General features: G+C 40.5%; 1 protein-coding gene across 2 annotated transcripts in view; it reads right to left on the reverse strand.

Annotated features, from left to right (window-relative positions):
* CSGALNACT2 (chondroitin sulfate N-acetylgalactosaminyltransferase 2) overlaps window positions 1-21,180 on the reverse strand; it is a 52,918-nt gene that overhangs the window by 24,156 nt on the left and 7,582 nt on the right. Inside the window, exons 1-2 of one of the 2 annotated variants that reach the window (XM_065407351.1) lie at window positions 5,054-5,073; window positions 3,582-3,728 (exon numbers count right to left, since the gene is read on the reverse strand). The exons of the other annotated variant lie outside the window; for it this stretch is intronic. The gene's annotated coding sequence lies outside the window, so the exon portion shown is untranslated. Of the gene's footprint in view, window positions 1-3,581; window positions 3,729-5,053; window positions 5,074-21,180 lie in introns of those variants that run through there. 2 annotated transcript variants of the gene reach the window in all.

The following is a 21,180-nucleotide window of genomic DNA, read 5'->3' on the forward strand; positions in this document are numbered from 1 at the left end:
ACAAATGTAGAACTTGTTACATAACTGCTTTGTTTCATAACTACATAACTCAAAAACAAAACAATGTAAAACTTCAGAGCCTACAAATCCAGTCAGTCCTACTTGTTCAGCCAATCGCTAAGACAAAGAAGTTTGTTTACATTTACAGGAGATAATGCTGCCCTCTTCTTGTTTACCGTGTTATCAGAAAGTGAGAACATGTATATTTGCATGGCACTTTTGTAGCTGGCATAGCAAGGTATTTACATGCCAAATATGCTAAACATTGGTATGCCCCTTCATGCTTTGGCCACCATTCCAGGGGACATGCTTCCATGCTGATGACACTCATTAAAAAAATAATGGGTTAATTAAATTTGTGATTGAACTCCTTGGGGGAGAATTGTATGTCCTCTGCTCTGTTTTACCTGCATTCTGCCATATATTTCATGTTTTAGCAGTCTCAGGTGATGACCCAGCACATGTTGTTCATTTCAAGAACACATTCACTGCAGAATTCACAAAACGCAAAGATGATACCAATGTGAGATTTCTAAAAATAGCTACAGCACTCGACCCAAGGTTTAAGAATCTAAAGTGCCTTCTAAAATCTGAGAGGGACGAGGTGTGGAGCATGCTTTCAGAAGTCTTAAAAGAGCAACACTCCGATGCAAAAGCTACAGAACCTGAACCATCAAAAATAAATAAATAAAATAAATAAATAAAATCAACCTTCTGCTGGTGGCATCTGAGATAATGAAAATGAACATGCGTCGGTCCGCTCTGCTTTGGATTGTTATCCAGCAGAACCCGTCATAAGCATGGACGCATGTCCCCTGGAATGGTGGTTGAAGCATGAAGGGACATATGAATCTTTAGCACAACTGGCATGTAAATATCTTGCAATGCTGGCTACAACAGTGCCATGAGAATGCCTGTTCTCACTTTCAGGTAACATTGTAAACAAGAAACGTGTTTGTCTGAGTGATTGGCTGAACAAGAAGTAGGACTGAGTGAACTTGCAGGCTGTACAATTTTACATGGTTTTATTTTTGAATGCAGTTTCTTTTGTACATAATTCTACATTTGTAAGTTCAACTTTCATGATAAAGAGATTGCACTACAGTACTTGTATTAAGTGAATAGAAAAATTCTTTTGTTTTTTTACAGTGCAAATACTTGTAATCAAAAATAAATATAAAGTGAGCACTGTACACTTTGTATTGTGTTGTAATTGAAATAAATATATCTGAAAATGTAGAAAACATCAAAAAATATTTAAATAAATGGTATTCTATTGTTTAACAGTGAGATTAATTGCACGATTAATCACGATTAATTTTTTTAATTGTGCAATTAAGCAGGTTAAAGTTATACAAATATAGTTTCTCGGGCAAGGTCTAAATGAAATAGTTCTGGGTTTTTGGCCACGCAAAGAGGCATTACATTCAACTCAATGGCATCTGTTTGGCTGTAATGAGATAGATTTTGAATGCCACATCTGATCAGTCCAATATTTCGGAGCATATTCAAGGCATCTGTGGGCACAACCACACTGATTTTGGTGCAAATCAGACTACTGGAAAAGCCTGATTCACAGGAATATCAGGGCCCACTGACTACCCGGTACTGCAGGCAGAGAGATCTCTCTGCAACCTATGCATAACAGGGGCAGCAACTTGGCTTGCTGTGTGAGGAGACTGCCTGTACCCCAGACTAACAGAAATAAGAAAGCCTCAGGGGGAGAGTTTGTAGTGGTGAAGGGGCAGTAGTGGTGGGGAAACAGGGACCCAGAGAGGACTGGGGGTGAGTGGTGGTGATGGGGAATGCAAGAACCCAGAGAAGAGTGGGGGAAGGGGAAAGAGGGGAGATATGGGGAAGGGGATGGAGTATTCTCCAAGGGTGGTGGGGAGAGTAAGGAGGAGCCACAGAGTCTCTGCTCGGGGGGGGGGGGGGGGGATAATCAGGGTCAATGGTATTGGTGATGGAGACAGAGCCCATGGTGTGAGGAAGTAAATGTGAGGAGTTGGTGGGAGCCCCTGCAATAGAGAAGAGTGGGAGGGTGGCACCCAGGGAGTTTGGAGGAGGGGTGGAGGAATGCAAGGAGCATGCTCACAGCCTATGGAAGCTACATAGTGCATACATCTTTATTGGCAAATCTTTAAGCTTATTAAATTACTTGTGCTTTCTCTTATCTACAAGTGCAATTTATATTCATTTGAATAGGCTTTATGCATTCCCCAACTGACTCAGATTTATCCTTGGCCAATACCTCAGCTATTATTTTGACAGCACCAACAACAGTGTGCTAGACACTCCATAGAATAGTGAGACACAAGAGTGTGGCCCCAAAGAACTTTGTGTTTCAACACAAAATGAATAGGTAAAAGTTAAGAAGAAAAAAAACCCAGCAACAGGTAGTAAGATATTCCAACTTCTGAGTGAGTTGCACACACAGGTTCCATGATATTTTCTAGGAGGGTTTTTTTTTTTTTTTTTGCCATGGTGTGGTAGCTTGGGCAGTCAACATTTCTTTGGGGGAAGAGAACTAGAGTTGAGACCTTTTGTACAAAATGTGCTAAGGAGGGACTTTGAAGAGAATGTGAATGCAGAAAAGACCAGGTGAAGGAGAGAATTCAAGGTGGGGGGGCGGGAAGGGCAGGGAGGAACAAGAGGGAGAAATGATTCATGGAAGAAGCCACTGGCAAGAGTGAAGAATGTGAAGGGATTGTTATCTGTGGTGTAGGATGAAGTAAAGGGGGCAAGTGCGGACCAGAAGACGACAGAGGAAGCAGAGAACAAGATAAGTTGTGAAGGATTTTAAAAGCAACGACAAGCAAAGAGAACAGAAAGAGAAAATAGATTTTTGAGATGTATTGGAAAGAATACACCAGCAGGATACAGCATTGGGGGGAGGGGAAACTGGGGCGACAGGGAGGAAAGGACAGAAGTAAACAATGGAAGCATCTTTGAATACTGAGGGACAGGAAGGAGAGTGGAATAGCAAACCGTGAGTAAAAGGAGGAGGGGGAAGAGTCTGAGAAGAGACGGCATTCAGTATTTAACATGTTAAGTTTACGTTGGCAGCATAACATCCCAGAAGAGATATCAGAGAATCAACCAGACTCTGATGAAGAGAGAGTAGGGTGGAAAGGCAGATCTGCACATTCTTTGCAAGTAGGTAGCAAATGAAACCCTGTGACTAAATATGATCAGATGGGGACAAATGAGAGAAAGGCAGAAAAGAGCCAATTACACTGTCACCATGATTGGGAAACCAAAACAAACTTGTTCTGAAATGAACATTGGGATTGATTCTTCCACATATAAGGGATGGATTCTCTTTAATGAATAGTGTCCCAAAGGATACACCCTTAAACACAATACAACCAAAGAGTATTTCCATCATACCATTAAGGTTAATTAAGGTTACAAGGGGGGGGGAGGGGAGGGAGAGAAGAGGAGAAGAAAAAAAAAAAAACAAAAAAACCCCCACAGAAATAGGAAATAAAAGTGAATATGTATTAACTCAGCTACTAAGGCAAGTAAATTATTGTTCATGCTTTTGAAAAGCACTCTTGCAAAAAATAAAGGAAACTCACTATATCGTAAGTTATGGACATCCATTTTTTGGAATCTTGGGCTGACTCTGTCTTGGGGGCATTCAGGTATGCTGCAATCTGCACAAGAATCAGGCATTCCTCCTTTGTTCTTCCTTTTAATTTTCGCAAGACTTTTCCACCCTCTATCTTTGGAGAAGAAAGAGAGAGAGACAAATGTGAGTACATCAGTCATCCCAATAGGTCTGACCTCCTTTCTCTGGGCATACAGGAGTTGTAGGAGCTCCCCACAATTCTCATCATGTGCTCAAAAGATTCTATCCTAAGTAAGCCTCTTCCCTACTGCAGGGAATCTAGAAAGACAAATGTTAGGACGTTCAATTCAAGACTTGTGTCTCCCAAGAGCATTAAAGGGAGTTCTTAGTCCTGTTTTCAGATAGCAACATCAGGGCTCCCCCACATCACCAAAAAAGAGCTATTAACTGCACTTCCCTCGACCACATTGTGAAACTGTTCTCTGGGGCACTTTAGTGGAAATTCACTTGAGTATCCAGACTTGAATATCAATTTAGTTTTACTATGTAAATAATTAAAAGAAAAGATTGCAGGGGGGAAATGGTTACACCATTACATTATTTGTGATGACTGGAATGACCCACAATTTTAGTATCTGCCAGAGATGCAGTCTTCCCAAACTCTCACCAATCAAGTCATTATGCCACACCACATCCTGCACATGTTTGATGTACAGTGGCAATAACTATTAAGTCAATATTTATCCAACCCTACCACACAGATTCCACACTATTTCTCTGTTGCTACAATATCAAGTAAACCGGTTCTCAGATGACACTTTGTGGTAAGTGTCATGCACTGATAAAATATGCATCTATGTACACTGTTACACCTATTCCCAAGTGTGATAAGTATGGCTGAAAGATTAAGTGACTTGCCCAAGGGCACAAAGTCGGAACCAGAGCCAAAGCCTGGAATTCTTCCATCTCAATTCTGTGCACAGACCACACTTCTAACTACACATAATATCACCTGGGATTTCAAATATGCCTGTTGTACCAACTCTAGACTAGAGCATCAAGCCACCCAGAGTTTCAAGTAGGAGACTACGGCCCCCAGATTGTGCACGTGCTGAACTTCATGCACAGGAGTGGTCTGATTGAAGTGTACATGTATATGAGGAGTCCTGTAGTTAGCCACTTCCTGTTGCCAGAATCAATGCCTAACAATATTTAACTAAGGAACAAACTGGAGAGGTTGAAGGAAGACCTGAACAAGATGGATCAAAGGCAAAAGCTATCAAATACAGACATTTTTTGAATGTGTCATTACTGAACAATTTAATACAAAAATATATAAACAAACATCTATAACAAAGTAATTTCAAGTAATTAAACCCAGTAAGTCCTTAAGAAGGGAAAATGAATGAAAAATGTCTAGAACATTTTACTAATAAAATATTACATAAATACAACCACGTCTATAAAAGTGATTAATACCAGATGTGTCCTCAAACTATTGACCAGGGTCCAGATGTGGTCAGTCAACGCAGAAAGAAAAAGCCAGTCTGCAGTACAAAACCAGGACATGGAGTGATGTAACAGTGACATCCAACCTTTCTTTAGTAGAAAATTATATTGATTTTATAAATGGTCCTTTCCCATTTCCTTCTGAATTTTACTGCAAAGTAAGCATTAGAAACACATCATTTGCTGGCTAATGAATTTTAGGTTTCCTTAAAGCATAAGTATTAAAAAAAAAAAATCAGCTAAGTATTGTATACAGAAAGGCATTAGTTCAGTGGAAGCTGTAGACACCTGAACCTGGCAAAACTGGCACTCTCAGGCTTAGTCTATTTACAACAAGTAAAGATCAGGCTGTAGCTGAGTCAAAACAGATTCTGTAATGCCAGTCCTGGGTCTCCTTCACTATACTAGCTGGCTTTCCCATCCAGAACTGTGACTATCGCCGCAATGGCAGCATTTCATGATCTTTGAGTCACAGGCAGAGTGCCAATAATTCAGTCAACATGGCAATCAGTTTTTGGGGATTGAAAGGGGCTGGAGGAACAATAATTATTTTCCAGGGGAAAAAATAAAGAGTTTAAATCCCACAACCTGTGGGATTTGGGGCACAGGGGTTAATGTTTGCACTTCGGTCTTCTGAAGCATTTATATGAGTATATAAGTGGGGAAAGAAAGTGATACTACAAACATTAGGCGTCATTTTCAATCTATGAATGAAAACTTTAATCATTAAAAGGAAAGTGATGAGAACATCTAGGTTATTGTTATGCCTTTGGGGAAAATGAGGAAGTGCCTGTAACGAAGTGCCTCAAGGGCAAGGGAAAGTCAAGTCACTGGCAATTACAAGAGGGTCACGGGTTAATGGGCTGAACCAACTGTCACTGGGTATTGGCAAATAGCTGGAGCTGTCAACTGAGGGAGGCTTGGTCAGTCATTTAGTGTCTACCTTAAAATGGGTTAACATTTGCAACTTGCTATAAAATCCTTTGATAAAGTGTGATCTATAAACAGGCTTGTAAGGATAAGGCATTTAATCAGCAAATGTCAATTTCACTCTCACACACAAACTGAAAAAATATTTCCATCAATGATAATCAAAATTAACAGACAGGCAAACTTAGACAAATGCTGCTTGTGAAATCAGAGTTTGATTTAAGGATATTTACTTTGTATATTTTGCCACTTGAGGTTGACAAATGGTATTTTAACAGTTAACTCAAAAGTATTAACTTTCTGAATCACAACAAGTGTCATTAATTTGACTGACGCCCCCCATAATGTCCTACAATTATGAAAGTTTTTAAAAAAAGTTTAAAAATAAACATCTATATTATCCATCAAAATTACCAAAAACAAAAATAAATTGTATTCTGCTAAGCTATCTTTAAGACAGACTTGAAATAGCTAGTAGTGAACTCATCATTGTTTAGTAGGAAAGGATAGCCCAGGAGCTACAGCACTAGCCTGGGCCTCTGTAGACTTGGGTTCAATTCCCTGTTCTGTGGAAGACTCCCTGTCTGATCTTGGGGCAAGTCGCTTGGTCTCTCTGTGCCTCAGTTCCCCCATTTCTCTGGGATAGTAGTACTTCCCTGGCTCACAGAGGTGAGAAGAGGGAAAAATACAGTAGAAAGATTGTGAGGTACATAGATAGGACAGTAATGGGTGAAATAAAAGTATGATCGGTTGAACTATTTGTGAAGGAAGCTTCTATCTATTGTGGCCAGATATATATATATATATATATATGACAGTAGTCAGCATTGTTAAGATCTTCATGTGAAGAGCTAACACAAACCCACCTGCAGTGTACAAGTACAAACACTGCATATTCTTGAGCCACATCTACTAGCACCTTCTCTATGTACATAACAAATCTCTGTTTTATGAAGCACTCTGGTTAGAAGTACCGCTACAGTTGCAACAATAATAAATCTATCTTACTTATTTCTAATGCAGTGCATTAAGACTGCATACAGACTGCACCACGTTGGTCTATAAAGGAAACTTCACCTGCATTCCTTTAGTCAGATGCCTCCAATCAATTCTTTCCCCTCTAATCTGTTTCCCACCTCCTCCTCAATGCCACCTGACCATGAAAAACAATACCAATTCTTAGGTTGTTACTAGAAGGTAAAGGCTTTTGCCAAGACATAGGTCTTACATCCATCACATGTTGCTGCCATTTAATTGCATCCTTACCCTATTTATGTGTGATGTGAAAAGCCACATTTAATTATGTCCCTGTAAATGCCAATGTTAACAGGCAACTTTTCCATCACTATTGCCCCTCTCCTTAAAAAAGAGAAATTACATGCAACATATCAGGTTGCAAAGTTAAAATGAAGAGGCAGAAAATATAAATATTTGTGTTTCTACAGCAATGCCAACTCAGCCATTTTGGACACTGGGTACTTTTTAAATGGTATACATTTAAATTTGCAGATTTAATATAATAGAAAATACTATCTATATGCATAGAGGTCAAACTAATGTTACTGTAAGAATCTCACCTTTTACATATATTGCCTTTAAAAATAATTTTGTACTGGATAAAATACTAGAAAGGTTTACTAGACACCTACTAAGCACAGGACTAAGTCGGATAGCCAGAAACCCAAACTTCTCTCATCACGTCTTCTCATCCTCACTCCACTGCTCCTTTAGAATCTTGTCCTGTATAAAGGACTGAAAGAGATTGGAGTCTTTTTCCTCACCTGCCTGAACGAGCTAAAGGATTGAGTTTTTTGTCACTACTACTGCTCACAACTGTCTCTGGCAGCAACAGCAGAGGTAAGCATGTTGCTCATCTTGCTTCCTCTCCCCCCAAAAAGGAGGAGAAGAGAGATCAACAAGTGGGATCCTTTGAAGTCCTGTCCCACCGAGGGATAAAGATTTGGAGAACTCTGTCCCAGGAAGGCAGGGTGACGGGAGAACAAAGTTACATATTTTTGCTAGTCATCCCTGATATGAAATACAAATTCCTCATGCTGGGTGCAGGGATGGCACCCTGATGGGCACTCAGTACCGCTTCCCAGGAGACTGAGGATGATTGTGCTCAGTTTCTCATGAAGGTACCGCTCCCAGATCCTATTAGTGATCAGAAGAAGTCTTTCACATCAGTTTCAGACTTGCAGGTAGTTTTTCCAAGTCCTGTGCTTTAAGTGGAGAGTGATGGCCTGCACTATATAATTCTAGAGATGGGTGAAGGTGCAGAAAGCATCACAACATTGGAAAATTAAGTCACTGTCCTTGAAAACGACATATTTTTTAAATACCTGCAGAAAACTAAGGTATAACAAGATCATCTGGAAAATATGGTATTTTGAGCATGACCTTGTTTAAAGGCTGACTTTCTACATCCTGGAATTTTGAATGTTGAGATTTCACACAGGAAAAGTCTTTTATTCTGGTTGACAGAAATTCAATTGATTTAGAAGAATGACTATCACACCTCTGAAAAGGAGACATCGGAGGTACACACAATGTTACCAAAAATATGTTAGGATATACAGAAATAACTGGTTGTTATTCCTACTGCATTTCATATATTCAAATATAGAAGTGTATCTGCTCCTTACAAAAGAGCTCATTTAGTCTCCAAGCACAAGGAAACAAACTAAAATGCTAATTCAAAACACTTATCTGTTTTTGTTACATTAGCATTCTGGTCTGGTCCCTTGTGAAGAATAGAAAAGTGCCTTTCCTAAAGAGGAGGCATTTTTATGCTTATAGTAATGACCTAATTCTGTATATTCTTACACTCTTGAGTTGTGTCTGCACATACTTATTTTCACATATTCCACTTCAGAATTTTCCTTTTCTGTAAGCTATAGATGATCCTGTGGCTTGGCTGCTTCTGTGATTCTATGACTCAGTCTAAAGGCAAATTTATAGTAATTTCACATCCTAGGACCCTAACTCTACCAAGAGGCACCACAAAATTAACATTTCATTTTACAACTGTTTTTCTTGGCAATTCATGGACAAAGGGTACAAATCTTAGTAATGTCTCTTGAACATGTTATCTTACCCTATTTCCCACCAACTTCATACTAATTCTACTAGGAATGCTTGCTGATCATTAGAGAAGCTATAAATTTCAGAGTCTTAACTTCCAGATGTTTTGTGACTCATTGCAGTAGTTTTTTTAAAGTGAGCTGGTTTCTTCAGCTACAGATAATCTTAACGCACCAAAAAGGGGGAGGAGAAGCTACCTTATCTACAGCTAATTTCTCCATAAAGGGCTTGTCCACACTCAACACCCAATAGCTATTTGACAGTTTCCAGAAAGGCTGTATTTCAACATTGTGTTGCAGCACTTCCCTAACTGTTAAATCCCTGTATCATTTGAATTGATCCAAAGCCTTTTTAAGTTAATGGAAAGGCTCTTGTTAACTTCAGTGGGGTTTGTATATAGCCCTTAATTTGGGTCAAAGCTTCTACTTGGCCAGCAGAGTTCACTGGCCCACCCACAGAAGATCACAACAAGAAAATAATGAGTACAGCTTGAGATCTGTTATAAACAGATGACAGTGAATTTCAATTCTGCCTGCTGGGGAAGAGAAATATTCTTAGTAAAAACTGAAGTTATTAATGTAGAGAAGGAAAAACTTATAACTGAAACTAACAATTTGTAGTGACTGTAGGACCACTACAAGGGTAAAAACCTGGCAGCCTATTCCTGGAATGCACCTTTAGCCTTAACTGATATTCACAGAAAGGCAGCACTAACAATGACAGGGTTGGATAGGATTACAAACTCACACAGAAGACCTTGAGTCAATGTTTGCTAGTCCAATTTTCAGTTTCGCACAGGTCTGGTCAATTTCACTTTAAAGCCTGAGTTTTTGTGCTGGAGCAATTCTCCTTTTCTTCTTTTGTAGAGATGTTAAAAATCAGTAGAAATGCACAAAGAATAGAAAAGGAAGTAGTAAATGGAGGTCACACAACCAATATCTCAAGACCGTAAGAGTTTAGGCCTGAGGTACCACAATTTCATTTTAGCACTGCACTACTGATCACTAACACTTGATACTTCTAAATCCTTGTATCCTTCATCTGAAGCCAGATCACAGCTACAAGGATTCATTTTATTTGCAATCACAGTCTCATTTTTCACAAACACATTGGCCCATAAATTCACAAGCCAGGTGACCAGGTGAGTTCTTTGTGGGAAAAACCTTGAAAAAATCACAGGAAGAATAAACAAAGTTACCGAGTCACAATTTTGGTAAATCAGAAAAGTCACAGAAATATAACAGGACAGTTACTATAGCGACTCCTTTCCTGTGGGGCTGCAGATATGGAAGAGACAGAAACAGGAAGTCTGATAGAAAGAAGCAGAGATCTTGGCAACTGCGACTTCCAGAGAGGCTCAAGACGCAGGGGTAATCAGCTCCACGCTATGACACATCTGACTGAAAACCGACTGTGCTCCTTAAAAGATCATTTTCAGCCTCATTCATTAGCCATAGCATGCCACATTTGTCTAATATCCCTTGGGCATGCTATTTACTCCCCTCCACCCTTTAATAAAGTAACAGTCATGGATTCCATAACCATCCACAGCAGCATGACCAACAATGAGCTTTACTCATGATGATCTAATAGCCTAGTTTATAAAGAACTTCTGTCTCTGGGGTAGTCAATCTGGCATCTTTCATAAATACTAAATTGACCTTAAAAAGACATTGCTCATTTCTATCCTAGTCATTAGGTCACAGGAGTGCAGAGGCTGACACACTGCTGGTCAGCAGGGGGAATGTTGACATGAGGAGGTTAAGATGCTTTCACACTATGACTACAGAATACAGTGACATTACGTTATAGTTTTTAATTGAAAACATTTTAAGAGCCACAAGACAAGATGCCTACAAGACCAATTTTATATCTTATGAAGAGTCTAAAATGCAATATTAAGTGCCAGAGCATATCTGTAACAGATAACTACTGAAAAAGTGTACTTATCAATGACTGATATTCAATTGGGTAGAAAAATGCAGTTGCTTGGCAAAATAAAGACTGACTGATAAATAATTCAATCATAAAAGACAGTGGTAAGAATGCTACACTTTCTTTAAACTGCACAACATTATGTGGATTTACTTCACTTCTCAAAAAAGACCAGACTCCAAACACAAAACAAAACCACAACAATCTCACACAAAAAATTCCCCCCAGTACATATGTCTCATTGCAAATAGTAACAATTCCCAAAGTGATTCACATTGTAAAATTCTGCCATGTGCACAGCAAAAAGCTGTATTTTTGCCAGAAGAAAAACTGACATTTGACACAAGTCTCAGGTTTCATCTTTAGACACTCTCATAGGTGCTGCTACAGAATGCTCCTGAAATCAGGAGTTTATGCTGATTTTCTTATTTTCTGCCATAGGACAAGTGCCAACAGTTTTTGTGTTACCAATCTCATCCCCTAGGAAACCTGGTACAGATTTCCTCCAATGCTACTCTTTCCATTTGTTCCTTCTTGCTGTTGATGGTCCATGTCATAGTTACAGGTTAAGCTGCACCTTTTTCCCTTCTCTGGACTGTGAATGCACTCCCTTAGGCATCAGGCCATATGGCTTTACATCTTCTAGGGTAGAAAGCAGCAATTCTCCCCCTCTTAAACCAGACCTGGGGCTACAGTACTCCATGTCAACTACGCTCACCAGCAGGTCCTATGGAGTTCACCACCTGCTGTTCTTTTCCTCAAGAGTCTGGTCATTACTGATCACAGACAACCTTCTTAAAACCAAAGCACTGTTTAACAGTAGGAACAAAGCATAACATGAGAGAAAAGGGAGTTTAAAGCAAAAGTACACACACACCCTTCCTATCTTCCTAAAGCTCGATCATCCTATGATGGCAGGTACATCTTCAGATACCCGAGTGCCTGTCTCAGTATGACCAGCTCTCCAACAACCAAAACCCGCTCTAAAACAGACACAGTCTTTTTAACTGCTATAATCCTTTTGATCTTCCAATTCCCACCATTGGACCTGTGTGGCAAAAAAAGGTTTGCAAGGCTCCATAACAGGCCAAGCCATCAGCCTCAGCACCATGGGCTCTCCAATTGTCCCATAACAAACCTTTAGTGTTTACCATGAAGTGGATCATCTTAAGACATTGTGTCCTTCCTGCTTGTTTTCTTACAGACTAAACCAATATGTTCATAGAGTAAACATCCCAGTATCCAGGTCAACATACAGTATTCATAAATTACAGAGCAACTCTACATACAATACCGTTCAAACAGCAGAGAAAGCAGCGAAAGCAATGTTACATAATGGCTATATTTGGAAATCGGTGGTATTCTGCAACTGAGCCTCTTAGGAAAGATAGGCACATACTTAACAGCCGCAGGTGAGGAAAGAGTCACCTGCAATGAAGACGACGTTAAAGTCAAATTCTCAGGCAATCCACCACCAACTGACAGTCAAAGGAAAGGAATGGTGTTTTAACCTAAAGAGTACCCTTCCAACCACCCTTGAGAACCTAAGCAACAGTAACGGTTGATGCCTGTATCTCTAATTCCTGCATGTAACATATTCTGAGCAGAAAGAGTAAAACTGACTCAGGGCTTATCTACACTACAGGTTATGGCGACATAACTTATGTCGCTCAGAGGTGTGAATAAACCACCCCCTAAGAGACACAAGTTACACTGACCTAAGTGCCACTGTGGACAGTGCTATGTCGATGGAAGAGCTTCTCCCGTCCACACAGCTACCGCCTCCTGTGAAGTTGGTTTTATTATGCCAATGGGAGAGCGCTCTCCCTTTGGCCTAGAGCATGTTCACCAGACGTGCTACAGTGGCACAGCTGCATCAGAGCAGCTGAATCATTGTAGTGCTTCTAGTGTAGATTATCCCTCAGAGGGCAAGAGAGATGTTGCTCAGATTTATGGTGGAGATAATAGGACTCTGCCCATCAGTCACACAGTGATAGTTAAATCACACTGGTAACGAAGACCTAGAATCACAAAGGGGCTCAGGCATCGTGATGCTCAGCATAACAACGCCTAACTTTTTGGGTGCCTGGAAAACAGGAACAACACTGATTGATAAAACCTGAGTTAGGTGCCTAGATTCCCTATATAATGAATGGGGAGAGACAAGTGGCTCAGATGGCAATTCACAAAAAGCCAGCATTCTCGGAGTTAGGCAGCTTGGGTGCCTACAGTGTTTCTTAGGAGAATGACTTAAGCAGGCACCTAACTCCACACAGGAAGCCAGAGAGTAGGGTGGTGGTACACACCTCATAACTTTTATCCCAGTGTTCGAGCACTCACCTTGGATGTGGGAGATCTAGGTTGAATCCCTCCCCCGCCCACAGCAGAGGGGAGAAAGGATCTGAACCGGGGTCTCCCACTACTCAGGAAAGTGCTCTAACCACTGAGCTATGGGACTCAATCTTCTCCTGTTGAAACTGTTCCACTGAGGATAAATAAGGAAAGTGCCATTGGGCCAAAAAAGAGACAGAATTACTCTGTAGCTGGTGCTTAGGGCACCCACCTGGGAGGTGGAAGACCCAGGGTACAGTACCCTGCTCCAATAATTCATTCTTTATCCACAGTGGAACAGTTTCAACAGGAGAGACTGAAGGAACCCCACATCAGAATATCCCATAGCTCAGTGGTTACAGAGCTCACCTGAGTTGTGGGAGACCCCACTGAGATCATTTCTCCCCTTCTGCCTGCAGGGGCAACTGAGCCTGGGTCTCCCCAATCCCAGATGAGTGCTCTAATCTCTGGGCTAAAACTTAAGGTGGATACCTCCACCACCACGTCCCAGCAGCCATATTTGGAATAAGACCCAACCCCTGTAGGTGTACTCAGAGGCTGCCCACTGAATCAGACCCCATACGTGACTTACATGGCTGAACACCTCTTTCCTGGCTCGTGAATTGCTCTTAGCCTTTGGTGGAAGATAGGCCTCCAGAGTGAGGCAACAGAGTGTGTGATCAAAGGCAAAAACTTAGGCGCTGAGGAAACTTTTACTCTGAAAATATAGGTACAGAGTGAGTTTAGGCAGGAGTTTTGTGAATCGCAGCGCAGCCTAGAAGTGGGACTTGAGTGCCCAAGTAACTTTTGTGAATCTACGTCTAATTCAGCTCCCATTGAAACCAATGGGAACCCATTTCATTGACTTCAATGGTGGTTGGATCAGACCCCAAGAGAAACTCAAAAAAAACACACGCACCCCCACACCTCCAATAATTACCCTTATTTCAAAGAAGGGTGTAAAAAGCATGAAGGTCAAAAAGTAATATGTAAAATGTTGATTCTACTGTCGTTTGCCTGAAGACAGACAACTGCCTCTCATATTTTCCCCACTGTAAATAGCCATGTAAAATGTAAGTCTTTTCTGAGCATCTTGTGTTGATGCTAATCAGTTTTCCATGATGACTTACAACATTCTCTGTAGTAGTGCAAAGCAGTTTTACTGGCTGTTTGTTTTCATTTTACATAAAAATTACATGTTTATCGAAGTAAAAACCCATGAAACTTTCCTACACTTATTAGTTCATCTGTAGTCACATTTTAACCCAGCGTAAAACAAAGCCAACTCAAAACTTAGAAAGGGGCCTTTTCTTCCTCCTATTGTAAAGATGTTGATGGAAGAGCAGCACCATCTGGTTGCAATTATTTTGCCTACCAATATAGTCCATACAAGACTAAGAGTATAAACCACAAATGGGAAAAATGCATGATTACTAGCCTATGAAAAGAAGGGAAGTGAATCAAAGGGATTTTGTCAGTATATCACATCTGAATTGATGTCTTTGAAACAGACAGCTAAGGGTGACAAGCCAACAATTTGACCTACTTTTGCCAAGGGTCCTGCAAATAACCTAACAGTAAGACACTCACTAAGAAGGGCTGCATAAACTATGCAACAATGCGGTGTACTCATTTACTCCATACTCACAGGGACGCATACACAGTAAAATTATTCCTAATCTGTTACCCCAACCTGAGTTCTCAGATTCAAGCAATAAGATGCTGCTTTCTGAAGGACTCCATTCTTGTAAACTTCAAGAGCAGATTCTTAGAAAAATATTTGCCTGACTTCATTCAAAACATTAAAGGAGATGAGTGAAATGGGGGATAAATATAACCACTGATCATGCCTATAACCCAAATGGTCCTGCACACTACATATTGGCACACTCCAACATTTAGTGTCCTTTCATGAATGTTATTTATTAGCTTATGCTATTTGCCCAAAATGTGCTGCATAAAATTACACTAAGGACATTGTCTGGGTACACTGCAAGAAGGACAGGAGACTTGTTATGGGTTTTAATCAGGCCGCAACTTTATTATATAGATGTCTGGGACTACCCGGCAGATAAAGTGTACAGTGCAGGCAAATCCATGCTTATTCAAATCAATTCTCTGGGGCTTCCACCAGCCCCCCTTGTTTCCATCCAGGTCCCCCAGCCGACCCATGGCTTGGACCTTACCATCCACCACCCTCGTAAGTAGGGGTATGAGAATGGGGGGGAGGGAGAAGGAGAGAGGGGGTTGGCTCCCAGCCATACCAATCATAGGAGTCCCCAACCCCCTCCCCCGTTCTGTTCCATTATCCAGTACCTATTTTTAAGTCCTTTACCAGGCCATTTATCTGATCGCTGGCTGCCCTCCCTATGGAGTACCTGCACTGAACATCCACACCTATGGCCTACCACCTTTTCTTCTCACCAGAAAAGGTCTTCTCTCACACCCGCTGTGGGGAAGGTGAGAAAACCACACTCCAACGAAGCCAATTGTGGTGGTGCAGGAAAAATTCCTTCCTAGCCCCCCTTTAAAGGGGGCTACTAGCATAAAGCCCACAGCAAGTCCTAACCCAGCCTGCCATTTGCCAGCACTAGGGGAGGGAGGGAGGGTGCTGGAAGCCAAGAGACTTGCCCCACCCAGGTTTCCTACCTTTGTGCACATTCCGGGGTGGAGTGGGGGGGCCGGCGGCGAGTGAGTCACTGCTGCAAAGCTAACCACTGAGCACATTTTTTTTTTTTAAAACAGCAGTTTCTGAACTCCTTCCTACCCCCCACTTTATTCATGTGAGCAGTCACACTGAAGTAAACTGACTGCTTAATGCTTCAAGTTAATTATGTGCAACTAAGATTTTGCAACAAGAGTGAACAATTAACACAGGGTATATTGTCACAAACCAGCAGTAAGAGAAGGAAAAATGTAACTGAAGAGTTATATTACAATCTCTTTACTGCTGCATTTCCCTGGAGCAGATGTGTGCAGAACATCTATTCTTACAGCTTGTATATCACAATGTAAACACAATGGGCAGCAGGGGATGAGCAAATTTTCCAGATATTCCTGGAATGTTGCTCAGCAGCGGATTAATCACCCTCCATAATCATCTCAAACCAATATGGTTACACCGAACATTCAGCTTGTTATATATTAAATACATTAAAAAAAAAAAAAAAGAATGCAGTATCATGGTTGATAATTTAAGCTACTGTAAATCAGGCAAAGTTATACTGTAGTTCTCCCAGAAACTATAATTTATCCACATAGCATGCATGTAACACTGAGTATATGTTTTAAGACATATGCACCAATACACATGTACAACGTGGCAGATTTACAGCTGCTGTGGGAAACATAACTAAGTTTCCTGACTTGTCTGCTTAACATTTCAACCATAATGCTACATTAACAGATTTTTTTTGCACTGAATTTTCATGGTTTTTTTAAAAAGGTGAACTGTATTTATTGCTTTTCTCTTCCTGCATCATGAAGGCATTATATTAACTATAACCAGGAAAAAGTAAAACACGTGCCCCAGGTATGTTACAACACTCTGAAGATCCAAGCAGTAAAGAAGAAAAAACAATACATGAGACATTAAGTATTCTAAGATCATATGCAAACACATTACTTATAACACATTTCTATTATTCTCCTTACTATCCGACTATCTAAAAAACCCAAATTATGTGCCCCAACATTTACGGTGATCAAAATCCACCTCTTTTCTCCCTTAAAATATCCATACACATATTACAAAGTAGATTTTTCTCTCCTTTCTTTCCACTGTTTCTTTTTCCTTTTTCTTGCTGTAGAAAAGCTAATTTGCAGTCATGAGTTTCACATTCGATTCAGGAAGTGGTGAAATTTATGATCGTTCTGTTCTCTTTTATATATGAAGAAGACTGAATACCAGTATAGCTAAAACAAATACTGAAGGACTACTAGAAATGATCACAACAGCAGCTAACATTTAAAAATGCGGTGTAAAATGTAATCAGCCTGTGCAAAAAAAAAAAAAAAAAAAAAAATTGAGATTCAGGCTCATCTCACCCATTTCCTGCCACAAAAAGTAATTCAATGCACAAGATAACACAAAGATTTTTATTAATATGTAGTTGAATGTTTAGATCTGAAGAAGTTAGCACTCTTAAGACAGATAAAGTAAGATTTTGTAAGGACTAAATGACAGTTTTCAATTGACAAAAGGTCTTTTCACTATACTTCTATAGTAGTAGTAACATTGGAAGCACCTCACATCTTCCTAACATTATACAAACAACAATCCTGCATTTGCCAGATTTTAGCAAACTAAGCCCCACATCAACAAAGTTAAACCAATCATGAATCCCTCCTGTAACCCTTACACACACACACACACACACACACACACACACTATCCCATCCTCTTCCCTTCACGTGTTGGTAAAGGCCTACTTGAAATAAGCAGTCACTCAGAGTAGAATGCATATGTAGATCTTCTTAGTATGACACTTCCTCAGGGCTTGTCTAATAAGAAAGTTATACCTATGTAAGTTAAGATGTGAATTTAAACCACTGTTATTCTTGTGTAACTCCCAACACCGACACACTTAGGCCTGGTCTATGAGGGGGTGGGGGGGGTGTCGATCTAAGTTACGCAACTTCAGATATGTGAATAACGTAGCTGAAGCCGACATGCTTAGATCAACTTACCGTGGTGTCTTCACCGCGGTGAGTCGACTGCTGCCATTCCCCCGTCAACTCTGCCTGCACCTCTCATAGAATATCAGGGTTGGAAGGGACCTCAGGAGGTCATCTAGTCCAACCCCCTGCTCAAAGCAGGACCAATCCCCAGACAGATTTTTGCCCCAGATCCCTAAATGGCCCCCTCAAGGATTGAACTCACAACCCTGGGTTTAGCAGGCCAATGCTCAAACCACTCAGCTATCCTTCCCCTCCCCACTGAGCTGGAGTACAGGAGAGCACTCTGGGGTCGATTTATTGCGTCTAGACTAAACGCGATAAATCGACCCCCGCTGGATCGATTGCTGCCCGCCGATCCAGCGAGTAGTGAAGACATACCCTAAGGGCGAGTCTACACTACAAAATGAAGTTGACCTAAGTTATGTTGAAGTACAGCTACTGAAGTAATTAAATCGCTTTTGCATGTCCACACTACATTCCTTGTGTTGGTGGTGTGCATTCTCACCAGGAACATTTGCACCAATTTAGTTGTCAGTGTCGGGCACTGTGGGATGGCTTCTGAAAGGCAGCAACAGTCGATGTAAGCAACGCAATTTCTACACTGACACTACATCGACCTAAACGCTACGCCTCTTGTGGAGGTGGAGTTACTTGGGGCTAGTCTACACTGGTAATGCTAAAGCGCTGCCGCGGCAGCACTTTAACATGCCTTGTGTGGTCATGACGCAGCACTTTAATAAAAAAAAAAAACACACACACACTTTAACGAGGGGCGTAGCTCCCAGCGCTGGGGCACTGTTTATACTGGTGCTTTACAGCACTGCAACTTGCTGCACTCAGGGGAGTGTTTTTTTACACCCCTGAGCGAGAAAGTTGCAGCGCTGTTAATTGCCAGTGTAGACAAGCCCTAAGTCAGTGTAGTGCGCAAGTTACATCAGTGGAAGCTACATTTTAGTGTAGACACTTACAGAGCTGGCATAAAATAAGCTGCCTTATATTGACCTATTTGCCTAATTCGGTATGTAGACCAGGCCTTATTCTGGCATAAGAATGTCTTTTTCCAGTTTATTTTATGTTGCTTTGGAAATGGTTTAACCTATGCCTAAAAAAGCCACTCTTATTCTGGAATAACAATTTCCATTAATAGTTATACCAGTATAACCGCAGCAGTTTAACTATACCAGCATAGCTATACTGGTGTAACTAGCAAAACAAGGCCTGAAGTGTTTTAAAAGCAGTAAAATAGTTAACAACGTTGACATTTAAAGTACCATCATTGTTAGAGTTAGCTCCCATTGAAGTAAATGGAGCAGCTCACACCTCAGAGCTTTTGTTATAGACTCTCTGCAAACTCAAATATCACTACTGATTACACTGTCATATTTTCAATATCTTCCTTTAAAAAAAAAAAAAATACAGTTGAGACTCTGCTGAACAATTAAGAGGCCCACTAAAGTAATTGACTACCATAGCAGGCTTTGAAATAGGTAAGCGTTTTCCTCATTTTACTGGTGGGAAAATGGAGATTCATATTCACAAAGCAAAACAGCTAGGATTAGAGCTAACAAGTTTGTCTCCTAGTTCTTTGGAGTCATCCCTCTGCAGTATCCCTATTGTATAGGCCAGTCTGTTTTCAGACAGACAAGAACCCAAGACATATTATGAATTTGCAACAATCAAAATTATAGCTTTACGTAGTAGAGAACTGAAAAAGATAAAGTTATATTACCTAAGACTTTCTTTTAATCCTTCTGGGATGAAACCTGAAATTGTATTAATTATCTGAGGCATTCAAGCCACCTCTGTAACTAAGTCATAAAAGCAACAGTTTAAGCATTTCCATGAAATAAATCAATTCATATTATGAAATAATTTTAATATTCTAAATACAATTTTGAAATGGGCTGTTGACAATTAAACTACTAAAAAGTGTCACAGCAATATCCTCTTTGGGGCTGTGATTTAATATAAAACATTTTGTCTGATCTTTCATCAGTTAATGTATTCAAATAGTTGTTTCACAGTAAGTGTGAGGAAGACTAAAACAGCTATGTTCTCCATTTCCAATCATTTCTACACATTTAGTCCACGTGGTAATTTGGCTTGAAGGCTATGAAGAGCCTCAGCCAGTTTGAAAATGCAGCTGGTATTTAATATGCAAATTCTAAGAAACAAACACTATTTTTTACACAAGATTATAAATCAAATAGCCAGGATCAGTTCACATATCCTGCCTCCCACAGATTATTCTCTTGAACAATATTCAATTGATTAGTCATTCCTCAATCCACAGCTTTGAATGTAGAGCTTTTCCCTCCCATCTTCTCCATTAACTTCAAAGTATCTAGCAAACAGTAGCTACAGGAAGCTCATTTCACCCTTCTCCTAGCTAGCATAAGTTACTTGTGTCAATTCTGGTGTCAAATATACCTGAAAGCAGGGTGCCAAAAATGATTTTAACACTGATAAAATGCATCTCAGAACTACTGTAAGAGCAGCATTTATCACAGCTAAAAAAAACCCTTCCATTTTACAACTGAAGAACAGCAATACCATTCTCAGATACTGTAACTGAGCATAAAGCGGCCCTGCTAAAGACTAACAACATTACATTTAAGCTAAGGCTATGTCTACACTGCACTTTTGTCTTTAAAGCATTTGCCGGTTAGGGGTGTGGAAAAACAGCCCTGACTGACAAAGTTTTAACAACAAAAAGCACCAGGGTGGACAGTGCTTTGTCAGAGGGAGAGAGTGTCCCTACTGTCCCTTGTTGGGGGTAGTTTTATGTTGCCAACAGGAGAGGTCTCTCCTGCCAGCAAAGAGCGGCTACACTGCGTACCTTACAGCATCATGGCTGTAGCAGCACAACTGTGCCACTGTAAGGTACACGGTGTAGACATAGAAACAAGAGATTTGAGTCTCTAAGAATGTGTGTCTTTGCACTGATCAGCTGAACGCTGAACAACAGTTTCCCCCTCTGCACCCTATGCAGAAATTAAAATGTTAAAACACCTCTCTAATCAATGGAAACCGCAGATGCTCAACACCTCTTAAAGTTAGGCCACAGTCATCTACATATTATTTGATCATCACCAAAGTCGGCAGTCCTCAGCCTTATTCCATCTAACCTAGCCCCC

Source organism: Emys orbicularis, chromosome 7, assembly GCF_028017835.1.
Source record: "Emys orbicularis isolate rEmyOrb1 chromosome 7, rEmyOrb1.hap1, whole genome shotgun sequence".
Classification (NCBI taxonomy): Eukaryota; Metazoa; Chordata; order Testudines; family Emydidae; genus Emys; species Emys orbicularis.